Source organism: Pogona vitticeps, chromosome 3, assembly GCF_051106095.1.
Source record: "Pogona vitticeps strain Pit_001003342236 chromosome 3, PviZW2.1, whole genome shotgun sequence".
Lineage (NCBI taxonomy): Eukaryota > Metazoa > Chordata > Lepidosauria > Squamata > Agamidae > Pogona > Pogona vitticeps.
This window is the reverse complement of record NC_135785.1, coordinates 19173969-19195071: the sequence shown is the minus strand read 5'-3', so window position 1 is coordinate 19195071 and position 21103 is coordinate 19173969. Positions and strand designations below refer to the sequence as shown.

At 41.5% G+C, this 21103-nt stretch overlaps 1 protein-coding gene and 2 long non-coding RNA genes across 3 annotated transcripts in view; 1 reads left to right on the top strand and 2 right to left on the bottom strand.

Annotated features, from left to right (window-relative positions):
- The window catches only part of WDR49 (WD repeat domain 49), a 150541-nt gene that overhangs the window by 119608 nt on the left and 9830 nt on the right, over nt 1–21103 (bottom strand). The gene's annotated exons all lie outside the window — the stretch shown is intronic.
- LOC140702293 (uncharacterized) lies at nt 1976–8186 on the bottom strand. Its single transcript, XR_013543213.1, has 2 exons — nt 5919–8186; nt 1976–2287 (listed from the first exon to the last, which is right to left on the bottom strand). It is a non-coding gene; the product is annotated as an uncharacterized LOC140702293 (long non-coding RNA).
- Nucleotides 8291–12359, top strand: LOC140702294 (uncharacterized). Its single transcript, XR_012081412.2, has 2 exons — nt 8291–8417; nt 12048–12359. It is a non-coding gene; the product is annotated as an uncharacterized LOC140702294 (long non-coding RNA).

Genomic DNA, 21103 nt, shown 5'->3' with positions numbered 1-21103 from the left:
GAGGGGTTTGGCTAGAAAGGTTGGCCCTAGGGCATGCCTCAGCATGCCTTTAGGCCGCTGGGGGCTGAAATTCACACCAGGGATTTTGGGGGCCCTTCTCACATGCTGTAACAGTAAATTAAATAATTAGACCTTCTAAATGGGAGACAATTTTAAAGCCATGGTTAGAAAACAAGAACAGCAAGCTTCTTCTCTTACGAATGATTTTGGGGACCTTCTGATATAGTGTAACAATAAATTAAATAATTAGACTTTTCTAAATAGGAGACAATTTTAAAACAATGGTTAAAACAAACAAACAAACCTTTTGTTACGATATAGCTGTTTAAGCCTTTTTCACGATTTCTACTCTTATGTTATATAGAAACTAGGATTTCTCATTGCAACAAATCAAATTTACCCCAAGGGCTTCCCTTGAGAATGTGCAGTAACAAAGGTTGCAACTTAAAGACCTGTTTGTAATTTGCGGAAGGTTGGGCGAGGCTGAAGGGGGTTTGGCTAGAAAACGGGTGGCCCTAGGGCATGTCTCGGCAAGCCCTTAGGCCGCCTGGGGCTGAAATTCCACAGCGGTGATTTCAGGGACCTTCTGTGCATGCTCACAGCAGAGACCGGGACACTTGCACCCACCCCAAGGTTGCTACCAGGGGCTTGTGGGGTTTTTCATGCCCCCTGTGCCCCCTCCAAGTCTCAGAGAGAGCTTGCCTGAAGACCCAGAAAATCTAAGAATAAAATGCAGATCTGCAGAAGCCCTATTCCTATTTACCACAAAGCCAAAGCAAACAAAAGTGCAAGAAAGTCAGCCTGCACCCTGATGGGGGGTGTGTGTGTGATGAGGAGGATCTTTATTTTATTTATTTATTTGATTTATACCCTGCCCATCTGGTCTAAAAGACCACAATACAAAAAAACACACACAAACAGAATACAACAATAGAATAGAAAATACATAAGGAGAGAATAAACAGAAAAGTCAGATATTAACTGGAGGGAAGGCCTGAATGTATAGCCATGTTTTTAATTGACTTTTAAAAGTGCCCAAAGTGGGGACCGCATGGATCTCAGGAGGGAGATTGTTCCAGAGGCGAGGAGTCACCACCAAGAAGGCCCGGTTTCGTGTTCTTTCCTTCCAGGGATCCCAGGGCGTTAGGCTCCTTAACCTCACCTCATGGCTCATGCGGGTAATCCGAGTAGATCCACCATATTTATGTGTGGCTGCTGTTGTACCTGGTCACAATAAATTAAATAAATATACCTACCTTCTAGTACCACTATCAAAATCATCAGTGTTTCTAGAGTGTGTTAAGTTGTATTTCCACAATGATGGGTGATCAAAGATATTGAAGATTTACCAAGTAATATTTCTACATTGTCACCTTAACCAATTTCCATCCTCTGTGGCTCCTTCTTCAAATTACAAAAATAAAACCCACTTAGCAGTACACATTTATAAAAAGTTAAAACAATTATTTATTGCAAGGAATCAGCGCAGTTTGGCTGTGAGGTGAAAAAATAAGTCATTTCTGTTTCCCAACGAAAAGCACTGGACAGCAGGATCACTGAAATTTCAGACACTTGAATGCAGATTTAGTAGGTAGGCATGAAATAGTAAGGAGCAATAAGTAGAACAGTATACAATCCCCCCATGCTTTTAGTAAAATGACTTTAATACTCTCCAAAGTAAAAATGTTTTCCACATGTTTATACCCAAGGAAGATTCCTAGAATCTCTCTCTCTCCCTGTGTGTGTGTTAAAGCCCCTTTTGATTTTCCAGGCATCCTTCATAGAGCTTTGAGCCATAGCCTTCTCAACATCTTTCACAAACAAAATCGTCAAGTTAAGAAAGTCAAAGTGACCATCCGCCCTCAAATGCCTAGAGACTTTTGAAATAAGCTTGCAACTTAAAAGACCATGTGCCACCAATCTTCAACATCTCCGGCTCCTTCTGCAAAATACAAAAAACACCCACTATGAAGTGTACATTTTAAAAAAAGTTAAAACAATTATTTATTGCAAGGAATCAGCACAGTCTGGCTGTTAGGTGAAATTTCACTGAGATTTCAGACGCTTGAATTCACATCACAATCAGGGCAGCTCAGGACCAAATAGGTCCAAAGCCGAACTGTCAAAAGGGTGCTCCAGAGAGAGCTGCGAGGGAGTGCTAATAGTTTATGAATTAAACTCAGTTTCAATACTCAGAATCCTCAGTGCTGAAAAAAGTGTTAAGAAATTCTAAAATGTTGAGCTTGCTGAGGATGTCTTGCCTGCCTGGCATAGTTAGTCCATTTTCCTGCAACACAGAAAGGGAAAAGAAGGGTTTATTTCTTTGCACATCTAGTATAAGTGAAACTCTAACCATGGCACATGTAAAGCAAAAGGCTACATCGTTTTTGTTTTTTTGTCTGAATGCAGTCAGAGGGTTAGAGCAGGTCAATATACAGCTATGGTTCTCAACCTTAGTATTGGTACACCCCAAGGAGATGTGCTGAGGCCTCTGCACCATGCCCAATATACATAGGTTTGTATTTCTGCTTTTAACAGCCATACCAGTGTTACGTTCACAGAGGATACCACAGTAGGGTGCCTCATACTGGAGGAACTGTACAGGGCCCGTTGTCTTTCAAAAGCACAAAATACTCTAAAGGGCACCTCCCCTCCTGGACATTCTTTGTTTGAACGACGGTCATCAGGAAGACGATATAAATCTATTAAAACAAGGACAAACTGATTTAAAAACCAAGCATAATGGGAACTTGAGTGTCTTGTTATGCCCAACCTGTAACAAGGTTCCTAATAATTTAGAAGGGATGGTTTCCAGGGAGGCCGGCATGCAGGGGGGTAAGCTCCCTAAGAGCTGTACCACCTCTCTTCTTTTCTATAAATATTTTCATTTAGGAAAAATTGCAGGCTGGGGCAATGAACCTGAATCTCACCCTCCCTGAAACATCAACCATGTAGTGCACAAGGTACACAGCCCTTCTCCCCTACACCCTGTTCTGTGCCATTATTAGCACTTTTCTACCACAAGCAACAAAGAGATGTTTATAGTTTTGTTTTAAGTCATGGTTTCTATAGTTTCATCCTGAAAAGAGGTTTGAGACATTTGAACCCACATCAGAATCTGGTCAGCTCAGGACCAAATAGGTCCAAAACCGACCTGTCAAAAGGGTGCTCCAGAAAGAGCTGTGAGGGAGTGCTAATGGTTTATGAATGAAACTCAATTTCAATATTCAAAATCCTCAGGGCTGGAAAAAAATGTTAAGAAATTCTAAAGTGTTGAGCTTGCTGAGCCTGTCCACTTTCCTGCAACACAAAAAGGGCAAAGAGGGGTTTATTTCCATTTTTTTTTTCTGAGCACAGTCAAAAGGTCTATCTAATAGCAGCAGCAACTTTGAATTTCCTGTTTGGGGATACAGATCCCAGAGACCCCAAACCAGCGTGGCTGTTGTTCTGTGAGATGTAGTCTAAATTCTGAATTAATATAAATAATAGTCACAAATACCTAAAAACTTCAGCAGCAATTTATGTTGGAGTTATTTTAGCCTCATATGCAGCCTTTAGTAGATATGATGGGAGATACCTTTCTGGGGGTGAGGTGACTATCAGTAACCAAATATTCCTGACCATGTCTCCAATATCAAAGAGGACATCTCTTTATGACCAAATGTTCCTGCCCTGTCTCCAATGGCATCTCTTTGTTTAAGTGACTTTCCCCCCCTTTTTAGTCATTTTTGAAATTGTAAATAGTCTGTTGAGGCCCTGTTGTTCAAAGCATGCTTGTTTTTAGTTTTCTGATAGCTGTTCAACTGTAAGTAAATTAAATCTTTTTATTTTGTCTCCTGCTAATGTTTCAATGTGGGTTACTGCAGTGGGGGTTACTGAGCCTGTAGGGCCAGCTGATGAGCAAAAGGGGGGGGGTGTACTAACCTTGGGGGAACTTGAAGCTATTCAGTTTTGTCAAACCTTACAATTAACCTGAGCAGATAGAGTAATTTAACCAAAAAAACATTGAAGCTGCAAAATACAAAACAAGACCAAATTGATTTAAAACATTGCATAATGTGAATTGAGTGCTTTTGCAGCCTGTGGTAATGCACCTGAAATTCTCCATCCCTGAAAATATCTACAGTGCAGTTATAGTGTGCCCTGAGACCTGTTTGCTAACCTGAATATTCAGTTATATAGCAGTCACAGCAAGGAAACTTCATTTTCATGACATACAATACTTTTACATAACTAAATGTATTAACTAATTGTATCATAGTTAACTTACTCAACAAATGTCTGCTAGACATAACCTGTCTTAACTAATGTGGGTTTTAAGTCTCAAAGGACAAGCTTCTCCCGCTTCTGAGATTATACATATTAGTTTGCTTTGTTTGGCTATTGGTCTTCAGAATTTAAGCATGCAGCTCCTTGGAAGGCTAGTTTCACAAAGTGTGTAGGATTGTTTTAATTCTTGAACAGAATGACATCTTTTCTGTGCAGGCCTCTCCAGGAAGTTAGAATTCAAGTTAACTTTTTTAAAAAGTTGAACTAATGTCACCAGGAATACGATATAGAACTATTAAAACAAGGCCAGAAATTCCCTGGGAGTGTGATAGCAATGATAAACCATCTCCTTGAACATTTCTCATATTATTAGGGTTGCCACATTTCAGAAGCATCAATTTTTCGGGGGTCAGCATTCTTTATGGTCCAGCTCTCACTTCCATACATCGCTACAGGAAAAACCATATTTTTGACTATGTGGCCCTTTGTTGGCAAGGTGATATCTCTACTTTTTAAGATGCTTATTTGCATTTTCCCACATTCATGGGGATTTTGTTCTGTTTTAAAGGTGTTTGGGAAATGCCTAGACAGTGTCTGGATTCAGGAATGGTGTGGATTGGGGCATTTTCTAAAGAACACAGGACAGGTTGGCCCCAATCTGTATAATCCCTTTATTTGTGTACAGCGGGGGTTGGAGGCTTCTACACAACATAACTCAAAGATAAAACAACACAGAAATCATTCAAACAGGTATTACAGCTATTCTTAATAATCTCTTATTTCTTAATGTACATTCTGTTAGACTAGCATCCCTGAAAGGTAATGGAGAATGTTAACACAGGACATGTCCAATAGCTTTAGGAGACAATGCTGTGCTGAAGATCCAGCAGATGAGAAGCAAAAGAGGCTGGCAGATATGATGGCAAAATGTCTGAAAATAGACAGGGTCGAGCACAAAGAGTAGCATGCCTATCCTATACCCCCATCAGACACAATACCTCCAGACAGGACTGTTTTGCACCAGCCCTGAGACTAGGCACCAAGAATTTCTGCCCCACTCATTTTAAAGGGATGCAGAAAATATTAAAACAAACACAAAGCAAAACAAAAACCTTCCACTGTGCAGAATGTTACTTTTAACAGTGGAACTTTTGTGTGTTATTATATTGACAAAAACAATAGAAAAATTTAAAAAAGATAAAAGACAAAAACATTGTGGCATTGTGGCCTCTTAAAGACTCTCTGCTAAAGTTGCAGCATGGCCCTAACAGAACTACAAAAAATATCTTTTGATAGGGGGGGGGGCATTTCTCTCAAAACATTTAAAAAACAATAGGGGGCACAATTAAATAAAGCAAAAAATGTTTCCTCATGTTCATTTGTGTTATCTCAGAGAAACAGACCACCCCTCCCCCACGTGCTCTGTTGGGCCATTTAACCTTCACTATGCCTTTGAAAAGGGAGGGGGACTCTTCCTTTGAAAAAGCAGGGACAGGCATTCTAAAATCTTAACATTCCCCCACCCCCACCCCCCTTCCCAACCATTGCATAATGCTAAAAAACTTATTTTTCCAGTGGCCCAAATAAAATGGCTGCTCTATTTCTTCCCAGCCCCCACCCCACCCCCAATTCAAAAGCAGGGATCTTACCTCAGCCTCCAACAGCCATGTGGGGAAAGGAAAGAGATGAACGACCCGGGGTTTTTTAAAACCCACAAGGCCCCTTAGAACAGCCTATCAGCAGGCTCGTATCCATAGGCTGAGGCTGAGGAGGAGGAGCTGAAACAAACAGTTAAACTACTACAAACAGTTTTTGGACTACAGATCCCAGAATGCATCTGGGCTAGACACAGGGACTAGCCACTTTCATCATTACATTCAAGACAGCAAACCCCCCCTCCCCCCAGGTTTCTCAGATAGACATACAATAATGGAATAGTGAACATGTTGTAACAGGCCTTGCAGCTTAACTGAACTGTAGATTGGAACAGGCGAACAACTCACTGGGTTTGCATTAATTATACAACATTAGTTATGTGGTAGCCCTTGGAGGGAGAATTTACATCCCATTTGCAAAGCACATGGATCTGATGTAGGTGGTTCTGTTCCTAGCATCTCAGGGTATTTAAAGAATGTGTATGGAGAAATGGATATGTCGAGAAAATGTACAGAGAGAGGCTTAAGGTCAGCAGTGGAAAATATTTATTTTGAAACTTACATGGAAGCGCATGTATATTTCTAATGAATTAGACTTTACAGGTTCACATATCCTAATTGTGGTTTCAGTTGTCCTATATAGACTAAAAAACCTGAGATATTTTCTTGTATTTAAATTTTTATTGCTTTAAATTCAGTCTAAGACTTAGACCCCTGAACGATTGTGCAAGTAGATAGCAATTAGAGAGATTGTTCTTTTTAAGATTTAGTAGGATGGGAAAAAATTTGAAGGACAGCTGTATTGATATAAGGAGGATGAATGGAAAGAAGGGGATTTTGGTCATATACTGCAAGATTCTGTATGGATTGCAGAATAAACCTTATATTTAATATATTGATGACATCTCCGCATCAAATTCTGTATCTACTGTCTACCGTAGGTTTCCCAGACAAACACATTGCATCAACCTCGAGAAAAGTCAAACATTAACGCCGTAGAGAAGCTCTATTCATTCAGCAAAAACAATATTGTGGCGCTGATCATCAACTTCTTATAACAAAACTCTGGCAAAGAAAGCTGCAACTACTGTACATTTACAATAATTTCATACGCTAGCAAGATTATGCTCAAAATCTTCAAGGAAGGCTTCAGCAGTATGTGGACTGAGAAGTCCCAAAAATAAAATATGGATTTGAAGGGAGTCTAGGAACTATAATGCTAACATGCGCTGAATTAGGGAGAAAGTCAGAGAGTTCCAGAAAAACAGCTACTCCGTCATTGACTACGCAAAAACCTTTGTGTGGACCACAGCATACTATGGGCAAATCCTTAAAGAAAAGGGAGTGTCTGACTACTTTATCTAACTCCTTAGAAAGCCTCTATGTGGGATACGTGCCAACAGTTAGAAATGGCTATAGAACAACTTATGGGGTCAAAACGGGGAAAGGAGGCCGACAAGCCTGTATGTTGTCCCCCAGCTTATTTAACTTATATACAGAATACATCGTGTGAAAGGCTGGACTGGATGAATCCCAATCCGTAATTAATATTGCTGGAATCAACAGCCTCAGATAGACAAATGATACCCCTTTGATGTCAGAAAGTGAGGAGGAATTAAAGAACCTCTTCATGAGGGTAAAAGAGGAGACCGCAAAAATGGTCTGAAACTCAACATCAAAAACCTAAGGTCACTGCTGATTTTTCCAAACTGGCAGGCCTGTTGAGTATACCACCTTAATAGCTTCATCTTTTAAGATTTTAAATAGTTCCAATGGCATGCCATCACCTCCACTGTCCTTGTGGTTAGCCATGCTTTCTAAGTCCCACTTGACTTCACTCTCCAGGATATCTGGCTTAAGGTCAGCAATCAACCTATCTGGGGTTGTCCAAGCCATCCAGATCTTTCTGGTATAATTCCTCTGTGTCTTTTTGCCACCTCTTCTTGATGTCTTGCTCTGTTACCGCCCTACCATTTTTGCCCTTTACCATGTCCATCTTTGCATAAAACTAACTTTTAACAGCTCCAATTTTCTTGAACAGCTTTCTGGATTTCCCTTTCTATTATTTTCCTCTATTTCTGTACACTGTTTGATTAAGAATTTCCTCTTGTCTCTCCTTGCTATTATTTGGAAGTCTGCATTCATTTTTCTGTAACATTCCCTATCTCCCATGGCCACAAACAAACTTCAAAATATTGTACAATTCATTCCATTATTGTATGTCTATCTGAGAAACCTGGGGGGAGGGGGGGTTTGCTGTCTTGAATGTAATGATGAAAGTGGCTAGTCCCTGTGTCTAGCCCAGATGCATTCTGGGATCTGTAGTCCAAAAACTGTTTGTAGTAGTTTAACTGTTTGTTTCAGCTCCTCCTCCTCAGCCTCAGCCTATGGATACGAGCCTGCTGATAGGCTGTTCTAAGGGGCCTTGTGGGTTTTAAAAAACCCCGGGTCGTTCATCTCTTTCCTTTCCCCACATGGCTGTTGGAGGCTGAGGTAAGATCCCTGCTTTTGAATTGGGGGTGGGGTGGGGGCTGGGAAGAAATAGAGCAGCCATTTTATTTGGGCCACTGGAAAAATAAGTTTTTTAGCATTATGCAATGGTTGGGAAGGGGGGTGGGGGTGGGGGAATGTTAAGATTTTAGAATGCCTGTCCCTGCTTTTTCAAAGGAAGAGTCCCCCTCCCTTTTCAAAGGCATAGTGAAGGTTAAATGGCCCAACAGAGCACGTGGGGGAGGGGTGGTCTGTTTCTCTGAGATAACACAAATGAACATGAGGAAACATTTTTTGCTTTATTTAATTGTGCCCCCTATTGTTTTTTAAATGTTTTGAGAGAAATGCCCCCCCCCCTATCAAAAGATATTTTTTGTAGTTCTGTTAGGGCCATGCTGCAACTTTAGCAGAGAGTCTTTAAGAGGCCACAATGCCACAATGTTTTTGTCTTTTATCTTTTTTAAATTTTTCTATTGTTTTTGTCAATATAATAACACACAAAAGTTCCACTGTTAAAAGTAACATTCTGCACAGTGGAAGGTTTTTGTTTTGCTTTGTGTTTGTTTTAATATTTTCTGCATCCCTTTAAAATGAGTGGGGCAGAAATTCTTGGTGCCTAGTCTCAGGGCTGGTGCAAAACAGTCCTGTCTGGAGGTATTGTGTCTGATGGGGGTATAGGATAGGCATGCTACTCTTTGTGCTCGACCCTGTCTATTTTCAGACATTTTGCCATCATATCTGCCAGCCTCTTTTGCTTCTCATCTGCTGGATCTTCAGCACAGCATTGTCTCCTAAAGCTATTGGACATGTCCTGTGTTAACATTCTCCATTACCTTTCAGGGATGCTAGTCTAACAGAATGTACATTAAGAAATAAGAGATTATTAAGAATAGCTGTAATACCTGTTTGAATGATTTCTGTGTTGTTTTATCTTTGAGTTATGTTGTGTAGAAGCCTCCAACCCCCGCTGTACACAAATAAAGGGATTATACAGATTGGGGCCAACCTGTCCTGTGTTCTTTAGAAAATGCCCCAATCCACACCATTCCTGAATCCAGACACTGTCTAGGCATTTCCCAAACACCTTTAAAACAGAACAAAATCCCCATGAATGTGGGAAAATGCAAATAAGCATCTTAAAAAGTAGAGATATCACCTTGCCAACAAAGGGCCACATAGTCAAAAATATGGTTTTTCCTGTAGCGATGTATGGAAGTGAGAGCTGGACCATAAAGAATGCTGACCCCCGAAAAATTGATGCTTCTGAAATGTGGCAACCCTAATAATATGAGAAATGTTCAAGGAGATGGTTTATCATTGCTATCACACTCCCAGGGAATTTCTGGCCTTGTTTTAATAGTTCTATATCGTATTCCTGGTGACATTAGTTCAACTTTTTAAAAAAGTTAACTTGAATTCTAACTTCCTGGAGAGGCCTGCACAGAAAAGATGTCATTCTGTTCAAGAATTAAAACAATCCTACACACTTTGTGAAACTAGCCTTCCAAGGAGCTGCATGCTTAAATTCTGAAGACCAATAGCCAAACAAAGCAAACTAATATGTATAATCTCAGAAGCGGGAGAAGCTTGTCCTTTGAGACTTAAAACCCACATTAGTTAAGACAGGTTATGTCTAGCAGACATTTGTTGAGTAAGTTAACTATGATACAATTAGTTAATACATTTAGTTATGTAAAAGTATTGTATGTCATGAAAATGAAGTTTCCTTGCTGTGACTGCTATATAACTGAATATTCAGGTTAGCAAACAGGTCTCAGGGCACACTATAACTGCACTGTAGATATTTTCAGGGATGGAGAATTTCAGGTGCATTACCACAGGCTGCAAAAGCACTCAATTCACATTATGCAATGTTTTAAATCAATTTGGTCTTGTTTTGTATTTTGCAGCTTCAATGTTTTTTTGGTTAAATTACTCTATCTGCTCAGGTTAATTGTAAGGTTTGACAAAACTGAATAGCTTCAAGTTCCCCCAAGGTTAGTACACCCCCCCCTTTTGCTCATCAGCTGGCCCTACAGGCTCAGTAACCCCCACTGCAGTAACCCACATTGAAACATTAGCAGGAGACAAAATAAAAAGATTTAATTTACTTACAGTTGAACAGCTATCAGAAAACTAAAAACAAGCATGCTTTGAACAACAGGGCCTCAACAGACTATTTACAATTTCAAAAATGACTAAAAAGGGGGGGAAAGTCACTTAAACAAAGAGATGCCATTGGAGACAGGGCAGGAACATTTGGTCATAAAGAGATGTCCTCTTTGATATTGGAGACATGGTCAGGAATATTTGGTTACTGATAGTCACCTCACCCCCAGAAAGGTATCTCCCATCATATCTACTAAAGGCTGCATATGAGGCTAAAATAACTCCAACATAAATTGCTGCTGAAGTTTTTAGGTATTTGTGACTATTATTTATATTAATTCAGAATTTAGACTACATCTCACAGAACAACAGCCACGCTGGTTTGGGGTCTCTGGGATCTGTATCCCCAAACAGGAAATTCAAAGTTGCTGCTGCTATTAGATAGACCTTTTGACTGTGCTCAGAAAAAAAAAATGGAAATAAACCCCTCTTTGCCCTTTTTGTGTTGCAGGAAAGTGGACAGGCTCAGCAAGCTCAACACTTTAGAATTTCTTAACATTTTTTTCCAGCCCTGAGGATTTTGAATATTGAAATTGAGTTTCATTCATAAACCATTAGCACTCCCTCACAGCTCTTTCTGGAGCACCCTTTTGACAGGTCGGTTTTGGACCTATTTGGTCCTGAGCTGACCAGATTCTGATGTGGGTTCAAATGTCTCAAACCTCTTTTCAGGATGAAACTATAGAAACCATGACTTAAAACAAAACTATAAACATCTCTTTGTTGCTTGTGGTAGAAAAGTGCTAATAATGGCACAGAACAGGGTGTAGGGGAGAAGGGCTGTGTACCTTGTGCACTACATGGTTGATGTTTCAGGGAGGGTGAGATTCAGGTTCATTGCCCCAGCCTGCAATTTTTCCTAAATGAAAATATTTATAGAAAAGAAGAGAGGTGGTACAGCTCTTAGGGAGCTTACCCCCCTGCATGCCGGCCTCCCTGGAAACCATCCCTTCTAAATTATTAGGAACCTTGTTACAGGTTGGGCATAACAAGACACTCAAGTTCCCATTATGCTTGGTTTTTAAATCAGTTTGTCCTTGTTTTAATAGATTTATATCGTCTTCCTGATGACCGTCGTTCAAACAAAGAATGTCCAGGAGGGGAGGTGCCCTTTAGAGTATTTTGTGCTTTTGAAAGACAACGGGCCCTGTACAGTTCCTCCAGTATGAGGCACCCTACTGTGGTATCCTCTGTGAACGTAACACTGGTATGGCTGTTAAAAGCAGAAATACAAACCTATGTATATTGGGCATGGTGCAGAGGCCTCAGCACATCTCCTTGGGGTGTACCAATACTAAGGTTGAGAACCATAGCTGTATATTGACCTGCTCTAACCCTCTGACTGCATTCAGACAAAAAAACAAAAACGATGTAGCCTTTTGCTTTACATGTGCCATGGTTAGAGTTTCACTTATACTAGATGTGCAAAGAAATAAACCCTTCTTTTCCCTTTCTGTGTTGCAGGAAAATGGACTAACTATGCCAGGCAGGCAAGACATCCTCAGCAAGCTCAACATTTTAGAATTTCTTAACACTTTTTTCAGCACTGAGGATTCTGAGTATTGAAACTGAGTTTAATTCATAAACTATTAGCACTCCCTCGCAGCTCTCTCTGGAGCACCCTTTTGACAGTTCGGCTTTGGACCTATTTGGTCCTGAGCTGCCCTGATTGTGATGTGAATTCAAGCGTCTGAAATCTCAGTGAAATTTCACCTAACAGCCAGACTGTGCTGATTCCTTGCAATAAATAATTGTTTTAACTTTTTTTAAAATGTACACTTCATAGTGGGTGTTTTTTGTATTTTGCAGAAGGAGCCGGAGATGTTGAAGATTGGTGGCACATGGTCTTTTAAGTTGCAAGCTTATTTCAAAAGTCTCTAGGCATTTGAGGGCGGATGGTCACTTTGACTTTCTTAACTTGACGATTTTGTTTGTGAAAGATGTTGAGAAGGCTATGGCTCAAAGCTCTATGAAGGATGCCTGGAAAATCAAAAGGGGCTTTAACACACACACAGGGAGAGAGAGAGATTCTAGGAATCTTCCTTGGGTATAAACATGTGGAAAACATTTTTACTTTGGAGAGTATTAAAGTCATTTTACTAAAAGCATGGGGGGATTGTATACTGTTCTACTTATTGCTCCTTACTATTTCATGCCTACCTACTAAATCTGCATTCAAGTGTCTGAAATTTCAGTGATCCTGCTGTCCAGTGCTTTTCGTTGGGAAACAGAAATGACTTATTTTTTCACCTCACAGCCAAACTGCGCTGATTCCTTGCAATAAATAATTGTTTTAACTTTTTATAAATGTGTACTGCTAAGTGGGTTTTATTTTTGTAATTTGAAGAAGGAGCCACAGAGGATGGAAATTGGTTAAGGTGACAATGTAGAAATATTACTTGGTAAATCTTCAATATCTTTGATCACCCATCATTGTGGAAATACAACTTAACACACTCTAGAAACACTGATGATTTTGATAGTGGTACTAGAAGGTAGGTATATTTATTTAATTTATTGTGACCAGGTACAACAGCAGCCACACATAAATATGGTGGATCTACTCGGATTACCCGCATGAGCCATGAGGTGAGGTTAAGGAGCCTAACGCCCTGGGATCCCTGGAAGGAAAGAACACGAAACCGGGCCTTCTTGGTGGTGACTCCTCGCCTCTGGAACAATCTCCCTCCTGAGATCCATGCGGTCCCCACTTTGGGCACTTTTAAAAGTCAATTAAAAACATGGCTATACATTCAGGCCTTCCCTCCAGTTAATATCTGACTTTTCTGTTTATTCTCTCCTTATGTATTTTCTATTCTATTGTTGTATTCTGTTTGTGTGTGTTTTTTTGTATTGTGGTCTTTTAGACCAGATGGGCAGGGTATAAATCAAATAAATAAATAAAATAAAGATCCTCCTCATCACACACACACCCCCCATCAGGGTGCAGGCTGACTTTCTTGCACTTTTGTTTGCTTTGGCTTTGTGGTAAATAGGAATAGGGCTTCTGCAGATCTGCATTTTATTCTTAGATTTTCTGGGTCTTCAGGCAAGCTCTCTCTGAGACTTGGAGGGGGCACAGGGGGCATGAAAAACCCCACAAGCCCCTGGTAGCAACCTTGGGGTGGGTGCAAGTGTCCCGGTCTCTGCTGTGAGCATGCACAGAAGGTCCCTGAAATCACCGCTGTGGAATTTCAGCCCCAGGCGGCCTAAGGGCTTGCCGAGACATGCCCTAGGGCCACCCGTTTTCTAGCCAAACCCCCTTCAGCCTCGCCCAACCTTCCGCAAATTACAAACAGGTCTTTAAGTTGCAACCTTTGTTACTGCACATTCTCAAGGGAAGCCCTTGGGGTAAATTTGATTTGTTGCAATGAGAAATCCTAGTTTCTATATAACATAAGAGTAGAAATCGTGAAAAAGGCTTAAACAGCTATATCGTAACAAAAGGTTTGTTTGTTTGTTTTAACCATTGTTTTAAAATTGTCTCCTATTTAGAAAAGTCTAATTATTTAATTTATTGTTACACTATATCAGAAGGTCCCCAAAATCATTCGTAAGAGAAGAAGCTTGCTGTTCTTGTTTTCTAACCATGGCTTTAAAATTGTCTCCCATTTAGAAGGTCTAATTATTTAATTTACTGTTACAGCATGTGAGAAGGGCCCCCAAAATCCCTGGTGTGAATTTCAGCCCCCAGCGGCCTAAAGGCATGCTGAGGCATGCCCTAGGGCCAACCTTTCTAGCCAAACCCCTCCAACCGCTCCCCATTGGTCCACAGGGCCGCGGGGGTGGCACAACCCTCGGGGACCAATCCTCAGGCCACCCCAGGGTCACGGGGGACCCCTGCCTCTAGGAAAAGGCTCCTATAGGCTCACGGTCCCCCCCGAAATCCCTGACGTCACGCAGGGGGCTGGGGCAAGCCGAGACATGGTCTACGACCACCCCTTTTCTAGCCAAGGACCTCCAACCGCTCCCCATTGGCCTACGGGGTCGTGGGGTGGCACAACCCCTCGGGGTCCAATCCTCAGGCACCCCTAGGGTCACGGGGGACCCCGGACTCTAGGGAAAGACCCCTATAGGCCCATGGGGACCCCCACAACCCCTGCCGTCACCGTTCGGACCACCCCTTCCGCCGGAAGGGGCCTGGGTCCAGCCTAGGCGCCGGAAGTCCCTCCCCTTCCGGTCCAGGGTCCCAAAAGGGGGCGTGGCACCTGTCAAAATTGAGTTTGATGAGAGCTACCATTATCCTACTACTGACGTTAGGTACTCTATGTTAAAGACGAAACGTAACACTCATTTGGCAGTGGAGGGTTTAATCAAGAATTATTTGGACAGAGAGGGTGACCAAGGAAGATGTAGTATAGAAAATGAGTATGGGCCAAGGCTAGTATCTTGTAGCCTAAATGTAGAGCAGAAGGGGAATTGTTTAAGTGTTCCCTCTGCTCCTGTTGCATGTTTAGCAGTATGATCAATCTCATAACCAGTTAAAGAACATGCATGCACTGGGAAACCTGATGTGGGGGGAAGGGAAATGCTAACATCTACCTGCTTTATATTGGATGATAACTTCTTCATGTGAGAGCAGCCCACTTAAAGGAAGAAATAATCTGAGTTCCCTCTGCAGAATTACACATTTACATACAAATGGAATATTAATCTTAGAGCTAATACAGAACAGCTTCTCCCAAAGATTTTTTTTTTAAAAAAGAAACCCTGTAAATGAGACTATTCCCTCCTGAGAAGTGTCTTGCATTTAAACCCTTTGTTTGCTCTTCAGTGAGGTATGAAGTAGCATATCTGTGAGAAATGTTCTCCTAAAACAGAGGACGCCAGCCTACACTTGAGACTATTAAACTGCTTAAACAGATTTCAGTCCAGTGGATAAGGAATGAAGCTTTGACCATGCCCTAGAGACAATGGCAGCCAACTTAGGGGCAAAATTTAAGCACACTGTGGCTGACTCAAACATCCTTTGGAGGGGGAACAAAGAGAGAATGCCCTGTTTCAATTTGTTGGGATGATTTGAGGGTAGGGACTTTGGGGCATCCTCATGTTCCCTAATAAGAAAATGAGGGGGAGACTCTAGGATGGTCTTGGCAACTGGAAAAATATCCCTGAGGGTTTAGGTTCCATGACCATGGAGCCAGAGGTTGGGAGTTCGATTCCCCACCATGCATCCTTGACAGAGGCTGACCTTGATGATCCATACATAGGGTCCCTTCCAGCTCTGCAGTTTTAAGAGTCACATGGGGCCGGCAGGTCTCAATTTGCTCGCCTGTGCCTTAGAGCCGGAAACCTACATACGAACTCCAGCCAAGATACAGTCTCATTCAGTAATGTACTCCAAAGCCAGCATGTGTGGTTGAAGATGTGGATTGCCATGGACGACAGAGATGCATGCCTTATTGTCTGTACACAGTTACTTTGGGAAGTCACAAGTATAGGGGGAGAATGATAAAAAGGAGAAGGAGAAGGAAAGAGACACACACACAGAGAGAGGTAGAGACCTCCCCAAATATCTAAAACTGCCCTGTACCAGCTCTGATTTCTTTTCCAGTTTTCAGCTGACACTCAAAGATTGCTGATCTGTAATCATCAGCAACATCAGCATCTTAGAAATGCAGAGCTGGATGGGATACTATGGAACATTGAGTCCAACCTCTGTCAAGGAGGCCCAATGGGGGATTAAACTCCCAACATGAGGCTGAGGAGCCTGATGCCGAGAGAGGCCAGGAAGGAGAAAACACGAAACCGGGCCTTCTCGGCGGTGGCTCCTCACCTCTGGAACAATCTCCCTTCGGAGATTCGTGCGGCCCCCACGCTGGGCACCTTTAAAACCCAACTAAAAACATGGTTATTTATCCAGGCCTTCCCTCCAGCCAATTCTTGATTTCTCTCTTACTTTTCCTTCTTTATTTTATTGCTGTTGCTGTTTGATTATTATGTATTTGTCTATGTTTTTATTATCTGATTTTATATTGGGAGCCGCCTAGAGTGGTCCGGTGGGCCAGATAGGTGGGGTATAAATCAAATAAATAAATAAATAAATAAATAAATAAATAAATAAATAAATAAATAAATAAATAAATAAATAAATAAATAAATAAATAAATAAACAAACAAACAAACAAACAAACAAACAAACAAACAAACAAACAAACATCTGGCTTACAACTAGATGCCCAGACCACTGAACTATCCAGCCATTCTCTCCTTCTCCAGACCTGAGCCTTTCTCTGTAGAGAGAATAAATCCTTGCTTTAACCTGAGCAACTGGGACTATCACAGCTCCCTGAATGTCCACCTTTATTAAACAGCAGGATTTTATGTAGGCAACCAAGGCTTTGCCCCAGGATGCCAGATTTAAAGGGTGCCCCTTCCCCTACAGCTCCCAAGATTGGCCAAGGAGCCTGGTGTAGCAACATAGGGAAAGATCCTTTCTAACTTGATCATCCTGTGTGGTGGCTGGATGGCGCTGCTCTCCAGTTGGGTACTTCATTTAGAATGGAAAGCGTGGCTTGCATGAAAGCTTCTATTGCCTATTTTCTAAGTGTATCTTCCAATGAATGAGCCAATCTGCCACTCAGGTCAATACTTTGCAATTGACATTCATCCTGCTATAAAATGCAAATAATCAAAGCACAGACTATCATGCCGTGTTGCCTAAATAAAAACGTCTGCTAAGGATGTAGTCCTCAACAGATGCAATTTCCTGGCATCTGGAGCTCTCAAGCACAACATGCCACATTGAAAGGTTTGGTTAATTATAGAGAAATCGTGTATAAAACAGAAATAACTGGGGCTGCATTGTGTTTACTGAAAATGGTTGATCTAAGTCCAAGATGGGTACAGCATAAAAGGGAGGAAATTTCAGCACGTGCTCGGAGAACATGTTCTCCAGAGATGGCTTGAGATTTGAGTGCCATTTGCCATTATGCACGGTAAATAGTGGGTGCCCCCAGATTGTTGTTCTAGAGCCCTGGGTCTCTGTGCAAGCTTATTAAAGGCCCCATTGTCTGTGGAGAGGAGAAGGAAAAGCAGCATTACCAACTGATACAAATTTATCCCGGGAGCTTCAATGGTTTTCAAGACAGGAGGAGGTGTAACCCCTTCACACGAAGGAAGGCTGTTTAGATTATCACACTTCTTCCCTCAGCTGTATTTTTTTTCCTTAAAAAAGAGGATTGTGCCTAAAGCTCTGTCTATTAGACTTTTCTGAGAAAACATTACGTTCTCTGTCCTCTCTTCTACGCTTTGCTGGCAGCTGCTGTCACCCACAAGTAAGCTACTTCAGCATCCACCCACATCTGAACAGTGGGAGCTTTCTTATTCTCCCAGTTGGACTGTCTGTCACACACAGATGTCGTAGATTTCACCTGAGCCTGATCATTCTCTGGAGGTGTACACGCTGGCACGTCACGGTTGTCCAGAGAAAGTAACTTGACGGGATAAGCAAATGTAGAGCAGGGGAAGGAGGTCGCAGATAGTGTAACAACCCTAACTACATCCGTGAGGCATCTAGGCAGGACTGCAAAGAAAACACAAACGCTTCCTTGGGTTAGAGGTTTATAATTGGAGGGCAGGGAGGTTGAGAGTAGAACAGTTTTGGGGGGAGACAGCATGGCAAAAGCCCAATCTGCAATAGGTGACAATCTAAACATTAGGGATTTAGGAAAGGTGTGGGATTTTGCAAAATATTGAAGGGATTGTGTGCAGAAAATACTACAGGGTTGGGGCAGGCTGATTTTCCCTGTTGATCAGACAGACAACACAACATGAAATCAGCCCAGAGTCCCCACTCCCAAACCCGTAGTTTTCCTCGTCACAAGAGGACCTTCTACTTTTTAAAATTACAAATACTTTAAGTACCTGATCTTTTAAATTAATGTAATAAGGGAGGGTATGCGCATGCACACACACACACGACACCTTCCCCTTGCCTCTTCCCTCATGACCAGCACATGTACACATGGGGCAGCACCAGCAAAAACTGTGCCCAACAATGCATCTCCTAAGACTCTTCTCTCTTTATTAGAGATGGGGGTATTCGTGTTAGTATGCGAATACGAATGCCCCCATCTCTACTTTTTATTTAAGCTTCTCCTCCTGGGTAACACGCCTTTTATTTATTTATTTATTTATTTATTTATTTATTTATTTATTTATTTATTTATTTATTTATTTATTTATTTATTTATTTATTCATTTATTCATTTATTCATTTATTCATTTATTCATTTATTTATTTATTTATTTATTAGTAGTGGTATTGGTGGTGTTGGTGGTAGTGGTGGTAGTGGTGGTAGAAGAATAAGAATAAGAAAGGCATGTGCATGCCTCATGTTTTTCTTGTTGTTGTTGTTGTTGTTGTTGTTGTTGTTGTTGTTAAGTTCTATTAGTACTTCTACTTGTATTTCTACTACAACACTACTTTCATTTCATTTCATTCTGTCTCTTAATGTCTGACGAAGTGCTCATGTCCATGAAATCTTACATTAAAATATTCATTAGGCATCCTTCAGTCTCGAAAGACTATGGTAACATGCTCTGTATGGAGGACTTGGAACAGCATCTAGTGTGGCTGAGAAGGCCAATTCGAGAGTGACAAGCCCTTCCACACTGAAGACAAATAAAATCTGTCCCCTGTCCAGCTCCCTGATTTTGCTGCTTTTGTGACTTCCTCTTTGCCTCTTTGCCTGGACAAGGGTCTCTTCAAACTGGGAGAGGCCATGGTGCACCGCCTGCCTCCAGGCTGAATGCTCAGATGTCAGGGTTTCCCATCTGTTGAGGTCCATTCCTAAGGCCTTCAGATCCCATTTGCAGATGTCCTTGTATCACAGCTGTGGTCTCTGTCTGTGGCGATTTCCCGGCACTAATTCTCCATATAGGAAATCCTTTGGAATCCAACCATCAGCCATTCTCACAACATGCCCAAGCCAATGTAGATGTCGCTATTTCAGTAATGTATTCATGCTGAAAATTCCAGCTCGTTCTAGGACTACTCTGTTTGGGACTTTGTCCTGCCAGGTGATACCAAAGATCCGTTGGAGGCAATGCATATGGAAGGTGTTCAACTTCCTCTCCTGCTGTGCACAAAGGGTCCAGGACTCACTGCAGTACAGGAGTGTGCTCAGGACACAGGCTCTATAGACCTGGATCTTGGTATATGTCGTAAGCTTCTTGAGCCATACTCTCTTTGTGAGTCTAGAGAACATGGTGGCTGCTTTGCCAATGCGTTTATCCAGCTTGACATCTAGAGAAAGGGTGTCAGAGATTGTTGAGCCAAGATACACAAAGTCATGAACAACCTCCAATTCTTGTGTGGAGATGGTAATAGGGGGAGGTGAGTCCACACCCTGGCCCATGACTTGTGTTTTCTTCAGGCTGATTGTTAGTCCAAAGTCATGGCAGGCCTTGCTAAAATGATTCATGAGTTGTTGGAGGTCTTCAGCAGAATGGGCAACAAGTGCCTAGTCCTTAAGGTGCCACATGCTTTTGTCTTTATGATTCGTTTTGTTTCTCTGGATTTTGCCTCATATGCTAAGGATGCTAGAGTCTTTCAGTCTTGATTATACTGCATTTCTCAGAATCCCACTGGCATATTTTGCTCCTCATCCAAAAGAAGGATGACTTTATCTAAAGAGATAACTTTATCTGGGGAAAAAATCTAGCTCATGTGACCTTTTAACTCACAATCATAGTGGCTATCATTTTCTTCTTTTTCTTAAAGGCTTGATAACAAAGGATATTGATGGCTCTAGAGGGACAGAAACACTGCTGTGAACATCACACAGTTAACTGGCCATCTGGGTTGTAAATCAGGCCAAATTTCTGAATCTCCCAATGTATGCAGCTCAGCATGCTTTAGGGTTGCTGGGCAAAAAAATATCAACCCACAAACAGTAAAGAGAAGAGAAATCCAACTTCTTTGCATGGGTACTTTTCAATTGCATGTTGGAGTCAATTATCAATCAGTTTCCCCTTTGTTGTAGAACAGGAAGGAAAATGTGGCGGCTAGGAACAAGTCTACTGAAATATACCCCTACATATATATTTTCTTTCTGGTGTTCCCTAAACTTATAATGTGGATAAGTTTGTTTATGGGGTAAACTGAATGAAATACCTATTCCAGCAAAGCCTTTGCCCACAACTCTGCCATCTACAAGTCCACATTCAGTTCTTACAGATCAATCAACTGCAGAGACTTGCATTGAGTCACAAGGATTCACCTCTGGGTCCTCGGAAACAAAAGCTGCCACTTGGGATTTTTAACCTTTGGGGCACTAAAGCAAAATTTAGCACTTCAGGGGGCCCCAGTTCAATTCAAGCACGTCTTCAGTCTTCCTTGCTTTGTTTCAGATGAGTTCCAAAATGGACAAATTTGCTCCATTTTCCAAAGAGATTCCAGATCTGAATGACAATTCCTAATTTTTACGTTATTCTAATGCCAGGAAAAAGATGCACTATTTCAAGAATTTTCTTTTCAGTGCTGTGCATTTTATTTCCCTCTGAAAAGGTGCAGT